A 17,973-nucleotide genomic window follows, 5' to 3' on the forward strand; every position below is an offset into this window, starting at 1 on the left:
TTCTTTGGCACCAGCGTTTTTTTCTAGGTTTCCCTGGCCACCCTTTTAAATGCGTTTCTGCATTTTCTTATGTTCATCCTAGTGAGCTCCATCTCCTTTCTCCCTGCAGGATTTGTATAGGCCAGTGTTCCCATGTCGCACTTACAATTTGTTTGTTAATCTATTTAGGGTCAAGTTTGTTTAACCTGAGCTTGTTGGTTTTGGGAATATTTGTATCATGAGTGCTCAGCATTATACTTTTAAATATGCTCCATTTCACCTCTACTGACCAACATCCCCCAATACGTTTCCTTTAGCATGTCTGACTCCAGGGATCTTTCAACTTCCATTTCAAGTATCGTTTCTGGGTCTTTTACAAATGGATCAGGATGAGTGCTGTCTCTCATGGCTTCCTTAGTACACTGGATCAGGAAACAGTAAAGCATTACATTTACCAACTCTGACTCTAAACCACTTGGCTTTAACTATTTTTTTATATTTATATTTCCTGGACGAGTGCAGCTCCAACAACCCTGAAGAAGCTCGACACCATCCAGGACAAAGCAGCCCACTTGATTGGCACTCCATCCACCACCTTAAACATTCACTCTCTCCACCAACCGGCGCACCGTGGCTGCAGTGTATACCATCTATAAAATGCACTTCAGCAACTTGCCAAGGTTTCTTCGACAGCACCTCACAAACCCCACGACCTCTACCACCTAGAAGGACAAGGGCAGCATGAGAAAACCAACCTCCAATTTCCACTCCAAGTCACACACCAACCTGACCTGGAAATATATTGTTTTTGCTCCATCGTCGGTGGATCAAAATCCTGGAACTCCCTCCCTAACAGCACTGTGGGAGTACCTTCACCACACGGACTGCAGCGGTTCACGAAGGCGGCTCACAACCATCTTCTCCAGGGCAATTAGGGATGGGCAATAAATACTGGCCTTGCCAGCAGCACCCACATCCCAGGAACAAATAAAAAATAATTGGTTGATTGTTGTCTCCTATTAAAATAAATTTTCTGCTCTCCTATTTCCTTCATATCGCTTCATAGAGCAAATTGTCTTCTGTTGACCTGGTGATCTATAGCATACCCCTAATGTTCGCTTGGATTATTTACATTAAAGATGTCTAACCAGAGCAGTTAGTTTTTATAGCATCCTACCTGTCACAGGATCAGCTTCTTTTACCTCTCAAGCGTCCCTGACATATAATCTACACCACCTTTTTTTGCCCATTCGGTATTTTAACACCTGAATTCTGTATTTATTCCCATCCTCTGGATTTAGTCATGTTTTTGATTATCTCACTATATTGCAGTTCCCCACTGCTTCTACATCTTATTCCTAATGGTTCTAGCATTCATATATAATACACATCTTATTATAGATATGTCTCCTCTCGCATCCCCCAGTGTCTGCTGGTACCGATGCTCACACTATCGGCTGCTGTCAATTGTACAATCTGTCTGTTCTAGGATCCGGTTTTCGCCTTGTTTAAATGATTCTTAATTGTTGCCTCAATACTCATCACATGTCCCTTTGTCCTTACTGGCTTACTAAGTGTAGCCCATCTCACTTGTAGCAATTCAATTTATTCTGGAAAGATTCCAAGTTAACATGAGCCTGCCTGGTCTGTGAGACTTAGTAGCACACCAGCAAATTTGTAATTTCTTCTCTTGTTGTTCCATCAACAAGTGAACTTTTTGTTCATTGGCATTGAAAGAATGTTACCAGATATATCTTCACAAAAAAATAATTACAATTGCACAATATGGAGGAGCTCAATTGCAAGTTAGTAAATAATGATCGATTTGTTTTTGTCCACAGTGTGACGTCGCAGCTATCTGGGTGGTTTATGACCAGTCATCTGATGTACAGAGCTTGAGCCACAACTCGAGGAATACGTAAAGGGAGCAGTTATTGCGGTCTGCTCTCGGATTGGATTCAGTCCACAAGTGGAAACGGATTAAAGGTATCGGAGCAGTTGATTTATGCCTGCTTCTTTTTAAATTGTAAGATTTGCTCATTGAAGATTGTTGAGGTATAAATCCATTTTTTTTAAAAACAAAACCGTTGTAGGGTAACTGCGTGGGATAAAAGCATTTTGTTCGTGTAAAAACAAACTTGGGCAGGTGTGAATATTTTGTTTGGGGGGGACGATGCTTCCTTTTCTGTGTGAATGATTAATGGGCGATTTCTGAGGGTGAATGTTTCTGAGACCGACGTGTGTGTGCATTTCAATGTGGAGAGAGGAAATGGAAACTTTGTTAGAATGTTTGTGGCACGCCCACAGCTAGCTGCATAAAGTCGGTGAATGAAGTTGGTTATTTTCCACTACCTCCTAGCCAGCTTTACATGTCGGGCAGTGCACTAGGAGGTTCATTTTTTCTCTCTCTCTCTCTCTCTCTCTGGCAGAATCTGTATCTAATTTAGCCACGGTTTTGATCAGTCCTGTGACAATACATAAAACAAAATATCAGGCTGACTAGTTTTAAAAACATTGCTATTCGATTAAAGGAGAACCGTTGCAAATAAGAGGGAGATAAACTAGGCTGGGTGGGGCAAATTAAATAGGATAATTGTACTCCCTTAACTCCAGTTTTTTTAGTACTAATTTCCTGCATTGTTTCTTGCACAATTCAAATTGTTGGGCAGTTCCCTTTTTTAGTACAAAAATATTTTTTGAATCATCTGGGGTAGACTTATGTTTTGCAAGAAAAATAATTTTGTATTGTGAGTTCTAAGTGTTCTGGAATATTCCTTTTACTGTATTTAATAAAGGGCTACTTTTATTTATTCAGATCCGAGCCTTTTACCTTTTTTTTACACTTCCTTCTCTTTTCCTCCCTTGTCAATATCTAACACGTTGTAAGACTGTTGTGGAGCGCCTTGGGACGTTTTACTTTGTTAAAGGTGCTATATAAATAAAAGTTGTTATTTAAAGCCGAGGCAGCTGAAGGCACGGCCACAAATGGCGGTGCGATGAAAATTGGTGTTGTGCAAGAGGCCAGAATTGGCGGAGTGCAGAGATGTTGGGAGTGTTGTAGGGCTGAAGGAGGTTACAGAGATAGGGAGGGGGGAGGCCATGGAGTGATTTGAAAACAGGATTAGAATTTTAAAATCGAGGCGTTGCTGGACCAGGAGCCAATGTAGGTCAGCGAGCATGGGGGTAATGGGTGAGGGAGACTTGGCGCAGACAGATACTACGGAGAGGGATGGAGCCTGTGACTTGGTGCAAGTTAGGATGCGGGCAGCAGAGTACATACAAGAAGAATGCTTTGCAGTATTTGTGTAAGTTTTTGCAAATTAGCAACACCATAATTATTACACAATATCCATCCATCCATCCATTCAATCAATTAGAAGGCTGTTGATGAAAGGCAGCCTTTTTCAGGTTGGTAACCAATTGTGACTAATGAATCGTAGGGGAAAATATGCAGATTTTGAGTAAGAAACGTGGTAATCAGCTAATGGAATGTTAGGCTTTTTAACTAGAGAGCTATAATATAAAGGGGAGGAAATATTGCTACAGCTGTACAAAGCCCTGATTAGACCACATCTGGAGTGCTGTGTACAGTTCTGGCACCACACCTTAGAAAGGATATATTGATTTTTTGGAAGGAGTGCTGTGCAGATTGACCAGAATATTGCCATCGCTCCAAGGATTAGATTATGAAAAGAGATTACATAAACTAGGCTTGTATTCCCTGGAATATAAAAGGGTAAGGGGTGATTTAATTGAGGTTTTTAGGATTTTGAAAGGAACTGATAGGGTGGATAGAGGGAGATTTTTTTCCACTTTGCGCTGCACATATGGCGTTCGCACTCCCCTCCCGGTTCGCACCTAGCCCGCCGTTCATTTGCTCGCTTGCTTGAGCCACATTCCCAATGGGAGTGGTGATTGCTTGATTGACAACCCCGAACGGAACAATCACTCTTGGAACTCCCTGTTGAAGGGTCTGGGGGTGAGGGAGGTTCTGCTCAATCTGATTGCATAGCAATTCGCTGCTCGAACTGGTTTTGTGATTTGTGTTTTTAAAAAAAAAAAATACTGAATCAACTTGGGTTTCCTGCATGGCATCTTTCACCCCTCCCCGACCACGGTGACCACCCATTAGGCCGGCCCTGTATGGAGCCAAGGCGAGTGGATGAAGTTAGGGTACAGGTCGGCGATAATTTCATTGAATGGTGGAACAGGCTTGAGGGGCTGACTGGCCTGCTCCTGTCTGTTTCTTTTTATAGAGGCCATTGAGTCATATCCTCTTGATTAGGATATCATATGGAAGATATTTTGCTTCTGTATAGTCATTGTGAACTTTAATCTGCACTCTTTTTTTAATGCTGAAAAAGCAAATGGGTCCATTTAGAGGAAGCATATGCCTGAGACGTGATTCCTCTTGGTGCAATTGAGTTTAAAGCCAGTCAAGGTCATGAGTTCAGAGAGGAGTGCATGGGGATTAGAGCAAACCAACTGTATATACTGAAACTTGTGTGCTGCGCACCAGCAACAGACCGCTGAATATCCTAATATCTAAAGGCTCGTGTTGGAAGGTCCACTTTTAGGAATGAATCTGGGAAACTTTGCCTTGTCCATCTGAATTAAACACAATAAATATATTGCAGTTATATATTTCCTTTTGCATCCTCAGGACATCCCACAATGTGTCACATCCAGCGAATTAGTTTTGAAGTGCTGACACTGGCCTAGACATTCGCTGGCCTTGAACCCGTTTTACACTGGAAAGTGGCCATCCAATTCTGCGCCATATTGGTTAAAGGCTCCAGCATACGCCCAGGGCTCGTACCTGAAACGGGTGTTGGGCCATTTGCATGTGCAAAGCAGAGGCCCAGCACCTCTTTTGAGGCCCCTTGTGCAGAATTGCTTGCAAGTGCTGTGGTCACCATTTACAGGTGCTTGACATGCATATTGTTCTTGAAATGGTGCTACTGGTGTAAACAGTCAACATGAAGTTCATACTGTTGGTTGGCAACCCTGATTTGGTACTGTCATTTGGGAAGTATCTCTGTTGCAGCCTTCAAATTTTAATGGATTACAATATTTAATTGAGTTATATATTTCCTATTTGCAGCAATAAGAACTAATTTTTTAAAGGATAATGCTGGAAGTAAATGGAAAATTCCTGGAAACCTTGGAGCAACTTATTGTAAAATGATAGCTCCATATAAAGTAAAGTTATCTGTAGTCTTGCACCTCTGTGAAAGTGTCACAAATCCATGGTCTCAACCCAGCATGCTATCTGTGCAATAAGAGAATCGTGATTGGCTCATATAACTTTCTATCTGTTAAGTTAACCAGTAGGTTAAGATATCACATTGACCACCAAAAACAACTTTTTCCTGTGTTCCCAGAATTTTACACTATTGGAGTGGCATAATCGTTTGCATTACACTAACATTAAATGTTCAATACGATGCTGATTTGCCAGGTTTGTTAGTAAGAACTCCAGGCAGAGTCTCTCAGTAGCAATGCTGTGCATTCTGCCTCTCGCTATTGGTGCTGTGCATTGGTTACAATGTTATGTTGGCTGGTGCAGTTGACCTTTTGTTTAGATAGGATGCCAGGCAGTCTGATGCATGCTGTAAAGTTATAATAGAAAACAGACCATTGATCAGGTTTTTTTTCTTTTTATCTTTTAGAAATTTTATTTTTATTGATGGCTGGAATAAGTGAGAAGTATTCTGTGGGTATTTTTAGATCTGCAAGGTGAAAATAGGTAGTGTTGCTTTTGGAAATGCTCCCAATGTAGCATGATTCTAGCTTTTCTGAACCTTGACAACAGTACAGACTGCAAAGCAAATAACTTGCATTTATATAGTGCCTTTCATGACCTTGGGTCATTTCCAAAGCAGTTTACAGCCAATGAAGAACTTTTTGAAGTGTAGTCACTGTTGCAATGTAGGAAACGCAGCAGCCAATTTTGCATATAGCAATGAGATAACGACCAAAGTAATCTGTGTTGTGATGTTGGCTATGGGATAAATATTGGCCAGGACATGATGGTGAACTTCCCTGTTCTTCATTGAAACAATGTCATGGGATCGTTTACATCCACTTGCGAGGGCAGATGAGGCCTTGGTTTACTATCCCATCTGACAGACAACACTTTGACAGTGCTAAACTGGATTATGTGCTCAAGTAAAATAAAAACAGAAAAAGCTGAAAATACTCTGCAGGTTATGCTGCATCTGTGGAGAGAGGAACAGAGTTAACATTTCAGGTCGATGACCCTTTGTCAGAACCCCTGAGATTCTGGCTTCTTTGCAGCCCTGATTTTTATCGCTCTGCCATTGGTGGCCGTGCCTTCAGCTGCCTAGCCCTATAGCTCTGGATTTCCCTTCCCAACCCTCTCTGCTTCTCTACTTTTTTAAGATGCTCCTTAAAACCTGCCTCCACCTGTCCCACCATTTCCTTTTATGTGGCTCGGGTTTGACAATGCTCCTGTGAAGCACCTTGGCGAATGTTACTACATTTAAAGGTACAAAGGTACAAGGCTATAAAGGTATAAATGCAAGTTGTTGTTTCCTTTGCTAGTTCATAGTTCAGTTCTCTGGTGCCTGCTGGCACTGTGAACTTGTAAAATGTACACTACAGTGCAGGCTGACCAATAACTTCTGTTGCCTGTTATAGAACCAAAGAAATTTACAAGACTGAAGGAGGCTATTAGTCCCTTAATACCTGTGCCAGCCCTTTGCTGGAGCAATCCAAAACTAATCTCGCTGCCCATGCTCTTCTTCTATTTATTCAATTGTCCCATAAATGATGTAATGGTTTCTGCCTAAACCACTCCCTGTGGAAAAGTATTTCAATGGCCCTCTGCATAAAGACGCTTCTCCATACCCTTCTCACTTTCTTAGTGACCATTTTAAATTGAAGGCTCACTTTTCACCGACTCTCCAACCAGAATAAATAGTCTTTCCCTATTCACCCCATCAAAACCCTTCATAATCGTAAACGCTTTTATTGGGCTAACCAAACTGGTAGCATTACTGTGGAGGAGGATTTCCTGGAGTGTATAAGGGATGGTTTTCTAGACCAATATGTCGAGGAGCCAACTAGAGAGCAGGCCATCCTAGACTGGGTCTTGTGTAACGAGAGAGGATTAATTAATTAGCAATCTGATCGTGCGGGGCCCCTTGGGGAAGAGTGAACATAATATGGTAGAATTCTTCATTTAAGATAGAGAGTGACACAGTTAATTCAGAGACTAGGGTCCTGAACTTAAAGGAAACTTCGATGGTATGAGATATGAATTGACTAGGATACACTGGAGAATGATACTTAAAGGGTTGACGGTGGATAGGCAATGGCAGACATTTAAATAGCACATGGATGAACTACAACAATTGTACATCGCTGTTTGGCGTAAGAATAAAAAAGGGAAGGTGGCTCAACCGTGGCTAACAAGGGAAATTAGGGAAAGTGTTAAATCCAAGGAAGAGGCATATAAATTGGCCAGAAAAAGTAGCAAACCTCTGAGGACTGGGAGAAATTTAGAATTCAGCAGAGGAGGACTAAGGGTTTAATTAGGAGGGGGGGAAATAGAGTATGAGAGTAAGCTTGCAGGGAACATAAAAACTGACTGTAAAAACTTCTATAGATATGTGAAGAGAAAAAGATTAGTGACGACCAATGTAGGTCCCTTGCAGTCAGAATCAGGTGAATTCATAATGGGGAACAAGGAAATAGCAGACCAGTTGAACAAGTATTTTGGTTCTGTCTTCACCGAAGAGAGACACGAATAACCTCCCGAAAATACTAGGGAGCCGAGGGTCTAGCGAGAAGGGGGAACTGAGGGAAATCCTTTATTAGTCAGGAAATGGTGTTGGGGAAATGAAAGGGACTGAAGGCTGATAAATCCCTAGGGCCTGATAGTCTGCATCCCAGAGTACTTAAGGAAGTGGCCCTAGAAATAGTAGATGCATTGGTGATCATTTTCCAACATTCTATAGACTCTGGTTCAATTCCTATGGATTGGAGGGTAGCTAATGTAACCCCACTTTTTAAAAAAGGAGGGAGAGAGAAAACAAGGAATTATAGACCAGTTCGCCTGACATCGGTGGTGGGGAAAATGCTGGAATCAATTAGTAAAGATGTAATAGCAACGCATTTGGAAAGCAGTGACAGGATCAGTCCAAGTCAGCATGGATTTATGAAAGGGAAATCATGCTTGACAAATCTTCTAGAGTTTTGAGGATGTAAGTAGTAGAGTGGACAAGGGAGAACCAATGGATGTGGTGTATTTGGACTTTCAAAAGGCTTTTGACAAGGTCCCACACAACAGATTAGTGTGCAGAACTAAGGCACATGGTATTGGGGGTAATGTATTGACATGGATAGAGAACTGGTTGGCAGACAGGAAGCAAAGAGTGGGAATAAACGGGTCCTTTTCAGAATGGCAGGCAGTGACTAGTGGGGTGCCGCAGGGTTCAGTGCTGGGACCCCAGCTCTTTACAATATACATTAATGATTTAGACAAAGGAATTGAATGTAATATTTCCAAATTTGCAGATGACACTAAGCTGGCTGGCAGTGTGAGCTGCGAGGAGGATGCTAAGAGGCTGCAGGGGACTTGGACAGGTTAGGTGAATGGGCAAATCATGGCAGATGCAGTATAATGTGGATAAATGTGAGGTTATCTACTTTGGTGACAAAAACAGGAAGGCAGATTATTACCTAGATGGTGACAGATTAGTAAAAGGGGAGGTGCAATGAGTACTGGGTGTCATGGTACATCAGTCATTGAAGATAGGCATGCAAGTACAGCAGACAGTAAAGAAAGCAAATGGCATGCAGGCCTTCATATCGAGGGGATTTGAGTATGGGGCAGGGAGGTCTTACTGCAGTTGTACAGGGTCTTTGGTGAGACCACACCTTCAGTATTGCGTGCAGTTTTGCTCACCTAAACTGAGAAAGGACATGCTTGCTATTGAGGGAGTGCAGCGCAGGTTCACCAGACTGATTCCTGGGATGGCAGGACTGACATACGAGGAAAAACTGGATCGGCTAGGCTTATACTCACTGGAATTTAGAAGAATGAGAGGGGGTCTCATCGAAACTTATAAAATTCTGACAGGACTGATGCAGGAACAATGTTCCCGATGTCGGGAAAGTCCAGAACCAGGGGTTATAGCCTAAAGATAAGGGGTAAGCCATATAGGACCGAGATGAGGAGAGACTTTTTCCACCCAGAGAATTGTGAACCTGTGAAATTCTCTGCCACCGAAAGTTGTTGAGTCCAGTTCGTTGGACATATTCAAAAATGAGTTAGATGTGGCCCTTGGGGCTAAATGGATCAGGGGGTATGGAGAGAAGGTAGGGGTAGGGTACTGAGGTTGCATGATCAGCCATGATCATATTGAATGGCGGTGCAGGCTCGAAGGGCCGAATGGCTTGCTCCTGCACCTACTTTCTATGTTAAATCTTTTAACCTTCTCTGCTCCAATGGAAATAGTCCCAGTATCTCATCTCTCCTCCGAGCTCCAGTTTTCAATTCCTGGTGAATTGAGATGCTGGGAGGAACCCAGGACTAGGGGGCATAATTTCAGAATAAGGGGTTGCCCATTTTAAGATGGTGATGAGGAGGAATTTCTTCTGAGGATCATGAATCTTTGGAATTCTCTACCCCAGAGAGCTGTGGAAGCTGAGCGATCTATAAAAGGCTGAGATAGACAGATTCTTGAACTGTCGGGGAGTCGAGGGTTATGGGGAGCAGGCAGGAAAGGAGTTGAGGCCAAGATCAGATCAGCCATGATCTAATTGAATGGCCGAGCAGGCTTGAGGGGCTGTATGGCTAACCCTGCTGTTGTTCCATATGGTCTTGTGTTGTTAAGAACTTAATCTGTGCTTCCCATAATGGGATACTCAAAATTGGCCTCATCAGTGTTTCATAGGAATGTGATTTTCACTTCTAAGACCTTGTATGCTTAAAGAAGTCTGTGGATTGTTTTTATTTTAAACCTATTCTAGTCTCTCAAAAGTTTGCTATTTGAGTATTAATATCAGCCACTTCCTGGATTAATCTAGTCAACTCTTTGACAGGCACACATCTCTACTTAAATTAGAATGTGGAACACTCCAGGATCCAGATAGTGTTTTTTTAAATAGTTTTGTTTTATCTTGCGCACTTTTCAGGCTTGCGTAATTGATTTTATTGTATTTACACAAGCCCTCGTGAAATAAGCCTCTGCAGTAACAGACCAAGAAGCCTTCAAAGGTAACTACAGCAACGAGAGTTGAAAGCTACGGCAACAGGCTGATGAAAGTTAAGTTAATGCTGGAATATTGGCCTGGATTTTGCGGTGGTAATGATGAACTATCAGCGTTCATCGTCATTACCCCTCTGAAACTGACGGTAACTTCAGGATTTAGCGCTTGCCCTGAAAAAAAAAAACAACCAAATGTTGTTATCACTCCATGGCCTCGCCTAGCTCCTCTATTTCTCCAATCTTCTCCAGCCCCCCCCCCCGCCTTCCAGATGTCTGCGCTCCTCTAATTCTGCCCTCTTGAGCATCCCTGATTATGATCGCTCAACCATTGGTGGCTGTGCCTTCTGTTGCCTAGGCCCCAAGCTCTGGAACTCCCTGCCTAAACCTCTTCACCTCTCTACCTCTCTCGCTTCCTTCATCATTATCATCATAGGCAGTCTCTCGGAATCGAGGAGGACTTGCTTCCACTCCCTGTGAGTTCTTTGATGGCTGAACAGTCCGATACAGGAGCCACAGACCCTGTTGGAGGTGGGACAGACATTCGTCAGGGGTAGGGGTTAGTAGGGCTGGTTTGCTGCACGCTTCTACCGCTATCTGCGCTTGGCCTCTTCATGCTCCTTGCGTCGAGCCTCAAAGAGCTCAACACCCTTCCGGATGGACTTTCTCCACCTTGGGCGGTCTGCGGCCAGGGCCTCCCAGGTGTCAGTGGTGATGTCGCACTTTACCAGAGAGGCTTTGAGGGTGTCCTTATAACGTTTCCGCTGTCCTCCTTTGGCTTGTTTACCATGAAGGAGCTCTGCATAAAGCATTTGCTTAGGGAGTCTTGTATCTGGCATACGTACTATGTGGCCTGCCCAGCGAAGCTGATCGAGTGCGGTCAGTGCTTCAATACTGGGGATGTTAGCCTGGTCGAGGACACTGATGTTGGTGCGCCTGTCCTTCCAAGGAGAGTTGCAGGGTCTTGCGGAGACATCGTTGGTGATATATCTCCAGAGACTTGAGGTGCCTTCTGTACATCGTCCATGCCTCACACCCATACAGGAGGGTGGGTATTATTACAGCCCTGCTCCTTCAAACATATCTCTTTGACCAAGCTTTTGGTCACCTGCACTAATTTCTACTTGTGCGGCTCGGAGTTAAATTTTTATTTCCTACAGGTTGAACCTCCCTTATCCGGAACCCTCGGGACCTGGCCTGTTCTGCATAAGGGATTTTTCCGGACGAGGAGTGGTCACGTTAAATTGGATGGTAAAGGTACTGAGCAAGGGGATATCGGGGCTGGGAGTGTGGCAGAGAGACACCAAGCTGTTACTCAGAATCTTGGAAGGGGTGTCAACTTCACCACAGTTACTATTGCCAAAGCCCCTTGCATGAAGATTTGAATTCAGCAGTTGCTGAATAAACCTGGTATGTGGCAGTCGAATTTTGATATCTAGAACATCCAAATTGGTTGGCACATTGCACGTTGTTCTGTGTAGGCTTTTCCTCCAGTTAGATTTCTTATTTTTTTTAAAAATAAATAAATAAAAATTGAGACACGGCGTTGTGGCTGCTGGCAAGTATTACTTTGATGTGAAACCACTGCTCATTTGGGGGTGGGGGGATGGTGGCAGTTGTTCACATGTTTGTGCTGCTCAGCCAGAGTTCTTGAATCTGCTGTCTGACTATCGAGGGATCAATTTGCCAGTTGTTGAATGACCCTACAGCAAAAAGTTGGCCCTGAATTTGCGGTCCGAGGCATACCGCTGGAGTACACCTCTATAACTAACTAGCAAAATATTTCCGTACTTCCCTCCTGGCTCGCCGGCCACGGAATGTTCCCTTCTCGGCCCTGCCGACGTAGGCCTAGGTAAACGCCCATGGATCCCAGTGGTTCGCAAGCGTACCTAGGATCAATTGGGCCCTCTGGGGGATTCCTCTGATGCTTGTGGGGATTTCAATTACGTACGGAATCCCCGTAAGCATATTAGAAATCCCCAAATAAATGAGAATTCACACCACTTTAAAAATAAATGTTCCCATGTTCAAAATTAACTCAAAGATCCATTAAGCATTTAAAATAAAACTTTTTTTTGCAAAAATCGTTTAAACCTTTTAAAACAGGCCAAAATTTACAAAACCAATTTTAAATGTATGTGTATGTTTTAATCATTTTAACATTTTAATTTTAACCCTTTTGCTGGAAGAAGTAGGCCTTTTGCCAGGTGTAAGGGTTTTGTGGGCAGTAGTTCGGCAAATAGCCCAATTCAAGTGTGTTTGCAGCAGATGTGTAAATCTGTCAATGCAAAACTTGATCGCAGCTGTCGGGTTTTCACGCATGTGCAGTGCATGCAGAAACCCGGAACTTGCGGGGCCTTTCAAAAGGCTTCTGGCAGTGTATGCTGTCGAAACAACCATAATTTCAGGTCCATTATTTGCATGTTTTGACCAAGAATAGATTTGAACATAAGAACATAAGAAATAGGAGCAGGAGTAGGCCATATGGCCCCTCGAGCCTGCTCTGCCATTTAATACTATCATGGCTGATCCGATCATGGACTTGGGTCCACTTCCCTGCTCGCTCCCCATAACCCCTTATTCCCTTATCGGTTAAGAAACTGTCTATCTCGGTCTTAACTTTATTCCGTGACCCATCTTCCACAACTCTGAGGCAGTGAATTCCACAAATGTACAACCCTCAGAGAAGAAATTTGTCCTCATCTCAGTTTTAAATGGGCAGCCCCTTTTTCTAAGACTATGTCCCCTAGTTCTAGTCTCCCCCATCAGTGGAAACATCCTCTCTGCATCCACCTTGTCAAGCCCCCTCATAATCTTGTACGTCTCGATAAGATCACCTCTCATTCTTCTGAATTCCAATGAGTCGAGGCCCAACCTACTCAACCTTTCCTCATAAGTCAACCCTCTCATCCCCGGAATCAACCTAGTGAACCTTCTCAACTGCCTCCAAAGCAAGTATATCCTTTTGTAAATATGGAAACCAAAACTGTACACAGTATTCTAGGTGTGGCCTCACTAATACCCTGTATAACTGTAGCAAGACTTCTCTGCTTTTATACTCAATCCCCTTTGCAATAAAGGCAAAGATTCCATTGGCCTTTCTGATCACTTGCTATATACCTGCATACTAACCTTTTATGTTTCCTGCACCAGGGCCCCCAGGTCCTGTTGTACTGCAGCACTTTGCGATTTTTCTCTCTTTGGCCTGAAATTCTGATCGCGGTCTTCCCACGGGCAAACGAGTGAAAAAGGGGAAAAAAGATGCGCACTTACCTGTTGCTGCTGCGCCCGCTCGAACTTCCGAACCTGAGGCCTTCACTCCTACGCATCAGAGTGCGTGCACGTCAGGACGTGCGCAGGACTGGAGCTGTAGTCACATGGCTCTGGGCAGCCAATCAGGTATAGTATGTTCTCATTCATAATAATGGGAACTAAGTTAGAGTTCCCATTATTATGAATGAGAACTCCCCCCCCCCCCCCCCCCCCCCAAAACACACACAACACTAATAATAAAAAAAAGAAAAATACACTACATATTTAAGAATCATTTAAAGTTCTTAATTAAAAAAAATATATATTTTCACAAATTTTTTTAAAGATGCCTTAAAATAAACTTACCGTAGTGGGGAGGGTTTTTAAACAATAAAATATGTTTTCATGTGTTTATTTAATTTAATTTTAATGTAGATGTATGTTTTTAAACACTTACGCCTGTAAAAGTAGGCTATACGCCTGCTTTTTCAGGCGCAAGATTTTTGAGGACATTTGCTGGGCAAGATGTTCGTAAATATCAGAAATCTTGCCCTGCAAGTGTCCTCGCTTCCGATATGCGTGAGATCTGTCAAGCCAGAGACTTCACAGATCGGAAAAGCCGGTTTTCAGCGCATGCGCATTGCGTGCTGAAAACCAGCTTTTCCGATGCCTTCCCGGGTCCGCAGAAACTTCGTACGGACCCGGGACATCGGAATTTCGGGGTCAATAACTTGCTCTTCCAATTTTTTTTCTGTCAAAGTACATGATCTCTCACTTTCCAACATTATACCCCATCTGCCAAATTTTTGCCCACTCACTTAGCCTGTCTGTCCTTTTGCAGGTTTTTTGTCCTCGCACATTGCTTTTCCTCCCATCGATGTATCATCAGAAAACTTGGCTACGTTACACTCGGTCCCTTCATACAAGTCGTTCATATAGATTGTAAATAGTTGGGGTCCCAGCACTGATCCCTGTGGCACGCCACTAGTTACTGATTGCCAACTGAGAATGAACCATTTATCCCGACACTCTGTTTTCTGTTAGTTAGCCAATCCTCTATCCATGCTAATATATTATCCCCAACCCCGTGAAATTTTATCTTATCCAGTAAAGTTTTATGTGGCACCTTGTCATATGCCTTCTGGAAGTCCAAATACACCCCATCCACTGGTTCCCCTTTATCCACAAAAATTCCAGCAAATTTGTCAAACATGACTTCCCCTTCATAAATCCATGCTGACTTTGCCTGACTGAATTATGCTTTTCCAAATGTCCTGCGACTGCTTCTTTAATAATGGATTCCAACATTTTCCCAAACCACAGATGATATTTTGATTGATATTGAAGTGTAAAATTTCTGATTTGGTACTTGACATTTTGAGATGTTTTGCATGCTAAAAGGTATCTTCTAGAGGTAAATGCTAATCCATTCTAAAACCCAAAGTTTCCCTGAATTGCATTTGTATTCACTAGTAGTAATGCCTGTTCTTTGGAACTCTGGAAAGACTTGCACCCTGATATCATCTGTATTGTACAGCTGCCAAAACTAAACTAGCACAGGAAGCACAATCATTTATATTTAATTAACTGTTGAATACTGTATTCTTGATGAAAATATTTTTACTTATTTTCTGGCATTTGGCCAGTGAAAAATGCAAATAGCTGCCATTGAAAGAAAGAAAGAAGAGCACCTTTCATGACCACTGAACGTATCAAAGCACTTTACAGCCAATGAAGTGTTTAAGTTGCTTAAATTTTATTGTACAGTTGCCTTCGGCAGAGTGAACAGTTTTGAAAGTCAGTATTTATAAAATTACATGTACTTCCCGATTTCATTTATGGGAACTGGAAGGTCTTTTGAAAATTGATGTAGCAATTACAGTTGATCTATACAGGAAGTGGTGGGTTCAAGTCAACAGTGCAATAGTAAAGTACTTGGGATGCATAGGGCTCCTGTTTCAGCCCCCCCCCCCGCTAGAACAGCATACATCGGAGAGGCCCGCCTAATTTGCAGAACAGAAATTACGCCGAATACTTACCTCGCGATTCTCTGATATCTAGGCCCGTTTCCAGCTCGGTGTGGCGCAGTAGGAGCTGCTAGGGGCGGAGCTACAGTCCTGTGCCAAAAACAGTGTCGGCAGCTGTGCGTGTGCGCAGTAGCTCCTGGTCCTCCCAACGCGTCCTGTCTCCGGGCGACGACGACCCTATCCCTGGCTGAAGGGACGACTCCCCTATCCCGGGCCGAGTGGTCCGACAGCCCTTACCGTAGCGGGGCCCACCCGCCCGGCACCTTGCTGGGGGTGGACCTGTCTGAAGTCCTCGGCGGCGATCATCGCTGGGCCCGTCCGAATACCTGGTCGGCCCAGCACGCTGATGGAGGGCGCTCGGTGCTGCAGTAGGTGAGTAGAAACTTAATGTTTTAATTTTTTTTTTTGTTTGATTTATGGGTTGATTTATTGATTTATTTATCATTTATTATTGATGATGGCTCTTTATTTGTAAAAGCGAAGTGTTTAATGCTTGTAAACTTCCCTTCTTCCCCCCCCCTCCCCACCCACCCCTATCTCTCGTTCCTTACGCCTAATTTCTAAAATGTAGGCAAGGTTTTTCTGAGCGTACAAACCTCTACACTTACTCCATTCTAAGTTAGTTTGGAGTAAGTTTTCACTGCCTAAACTTGCAAAACAGATGTAAGTGGCTGGACACGCCCCCTTTTTTGGGGGAAAAAACTGTTCTAAAATGAAACTATTCTAACTCACTAGAACTGGAGCAAGCTCAATGCCAAGAATTGCAATTTCTAAGATGCTCCATTCTAAACTAGTTGCTCCAAAAAAAATAGGAGCAACTCAGGCCGAAACTTGAGCCCTTACAAGCCAGCCAAAATCTCCACCTCCGAACACGCTTCAGGCAAATGAGGTTCCAGCAACCACTTGTTTCAGAGATTCCCACTGCAATGCTACGTTGGGCACCATGGGGGAAATAGCATGGTGTTGCAGCCATGTTACCGTGCTTAAGGTTAAACATGTTTTTTTAAGTTTATATAAACTATGATTTAGAATTAACATCAGGCGACCCAATTGCCAAATCTCTCAAAGTTGGTAGTGAGACTTTTGTCTTTTGATTTAACATCATTATTTATTTGTGATATGTTCGTTTTGATCGTAAATCTCCTACCTAACATTTTCTTGATGGCTGCCGCATTTTACACTGTTTACTTTTGTGATCTACATTTGAATCCAGCCTAGACTGATGAAATAGAAGTTTATACGTTACCAGGAAAAATCCCAAGTGAAATAAATTTAGGTAGTTCCAGTCTCTTTTATTGGACAAACCTGCCCCATAATTTGGCACTAAACACTAAAATGATCTCACTTGGAGATGCCATAGGTCTAGTTGGGGTGTGAACGCAAAACATTTAGCAATGATGAAATGGGAATGGTTTTCAGAAGTTTGGGTTAAAGTACATTGGAGTAAAGCCGAGTTAAAATTGAAAATGTAAGAGGCCGGGGCTGGATGCTCAAAGAGGACAAGTTTCCCACTGCTGAAATCCCCTAACCTCAGTGCAAAATATTCTGCAAAAAACAGCCTTGTGTGATCAGTGTTACAAGGACAGCAGTTACCCTGCCCTGTCTTCAGTTATGGTAAAGAGCCATACAGGTTACAAAAGGTGGAAGCATATATTGAACAGTTTAAAGGCCTAGTTTGCCACAGACCTATGGAAGACAAATAACCAGAAGATCCTAGGCCCGACTTTGGTGAAGGTGCCCACCCGCCCAAGTGCAGCCCGATGTCCGCCGAAGTACCTGATGGTACTTTTGGTGGGGTTTTCATCAAAAAGATCCTTCAAAACGCAGCAAATGAGGGACTTGCGCTGCCAATCTGGGCGGCAGCCGGCGGGAGATCCCAATCTCGGCAGCAAAGGCGCTTGCCGCCCAAATGCCACTGAGGATGGAGTCAGGGCCCACGGAGGGTCAAAGACCTGCAAAGAAAAAACATCGGAACACCTTCAGGGGGCCCCATCCAGGTAAGTGGCTGTACAGAAAAAAATTTAAGAATGTTTTACCCCCCCCCCCCCCCTCATGTTTTTTATCAGCTCTTCATACCTACCGTCGGGGACAGACCAGCCTCCTCACAGCGGTCCACCCCTGTTCTAGTGCCGACCCCCGCTGGCACCAATCTAGCATCTCGGCGGGCGGGAGTCCGCTTACGCCACTCGGCCGTCCGCTGATGTCAGTGGGTCGTTCCCGGCGACTCTCCCCTCCCGCCCACTCCAGATCAGATCGAAACGGGCACTGGGCGGAACCCGAGGAGGAATCTAGGCAGCAGTGGGGAGTGAGTGTATCAATTTTGGGCAGCCTAACATTTAAAGTGCTCACCCCAAAACATTCCGTGACCAGTGGCAGACTTGCTGTGTGTTGCCCATACTGGTCCTTCACAGCCTACACACATGATCTATGGTGGCCTCGCTCGCTCTTTAGCTGTTCTGGAGAGTGGCTGAATATTT

The 17,973-nt window shown here is 43.6% G+C and overlaps 1 protein-coding gene across 2 annotated transcripts in view; it reads left to right on the plus strand.

Moving 5' to 3' along the window:
• Positions 1–1,857: 1,857 nt before the first annotated feature.
• The window catches only part of LOC139281168 (lipopolysaccharide-induced tumor necrosis factor-alpha factor homolog), a 65,841-nt gene continuing 49,725 nt past the window's right edge, over positions 1,858–17,973 (plus strand). Inside the window, exon 1 of one of the 2 annotated variants that reach the window (XM_070901191.1) lies at positions 1,858–1,965. The gene's annotated coding sequence lies outside the window, so the exon portion shown is untranslated. Of the gene's footprint in view, positions 2,035–17,973 lie in introns of both variants that reach the window. The other variant, XM_070901192.1, reaches the window with a different exon arrangement.

This window comes from Pristiophorus japonicus, chromosome 15 (genome assembly GCF_044704955.1).
Source record: "Pristiophorus japonicus isolate sPriJap1 chromosome 15, sPriJap1.hap1, whole genome shotgun sequence".
NCBI lineage: Eukaryota > Metazoa > Chordata > Chondrichthyes > Pristiophoridae > Pristiophorus > Pristiophorus japonicus.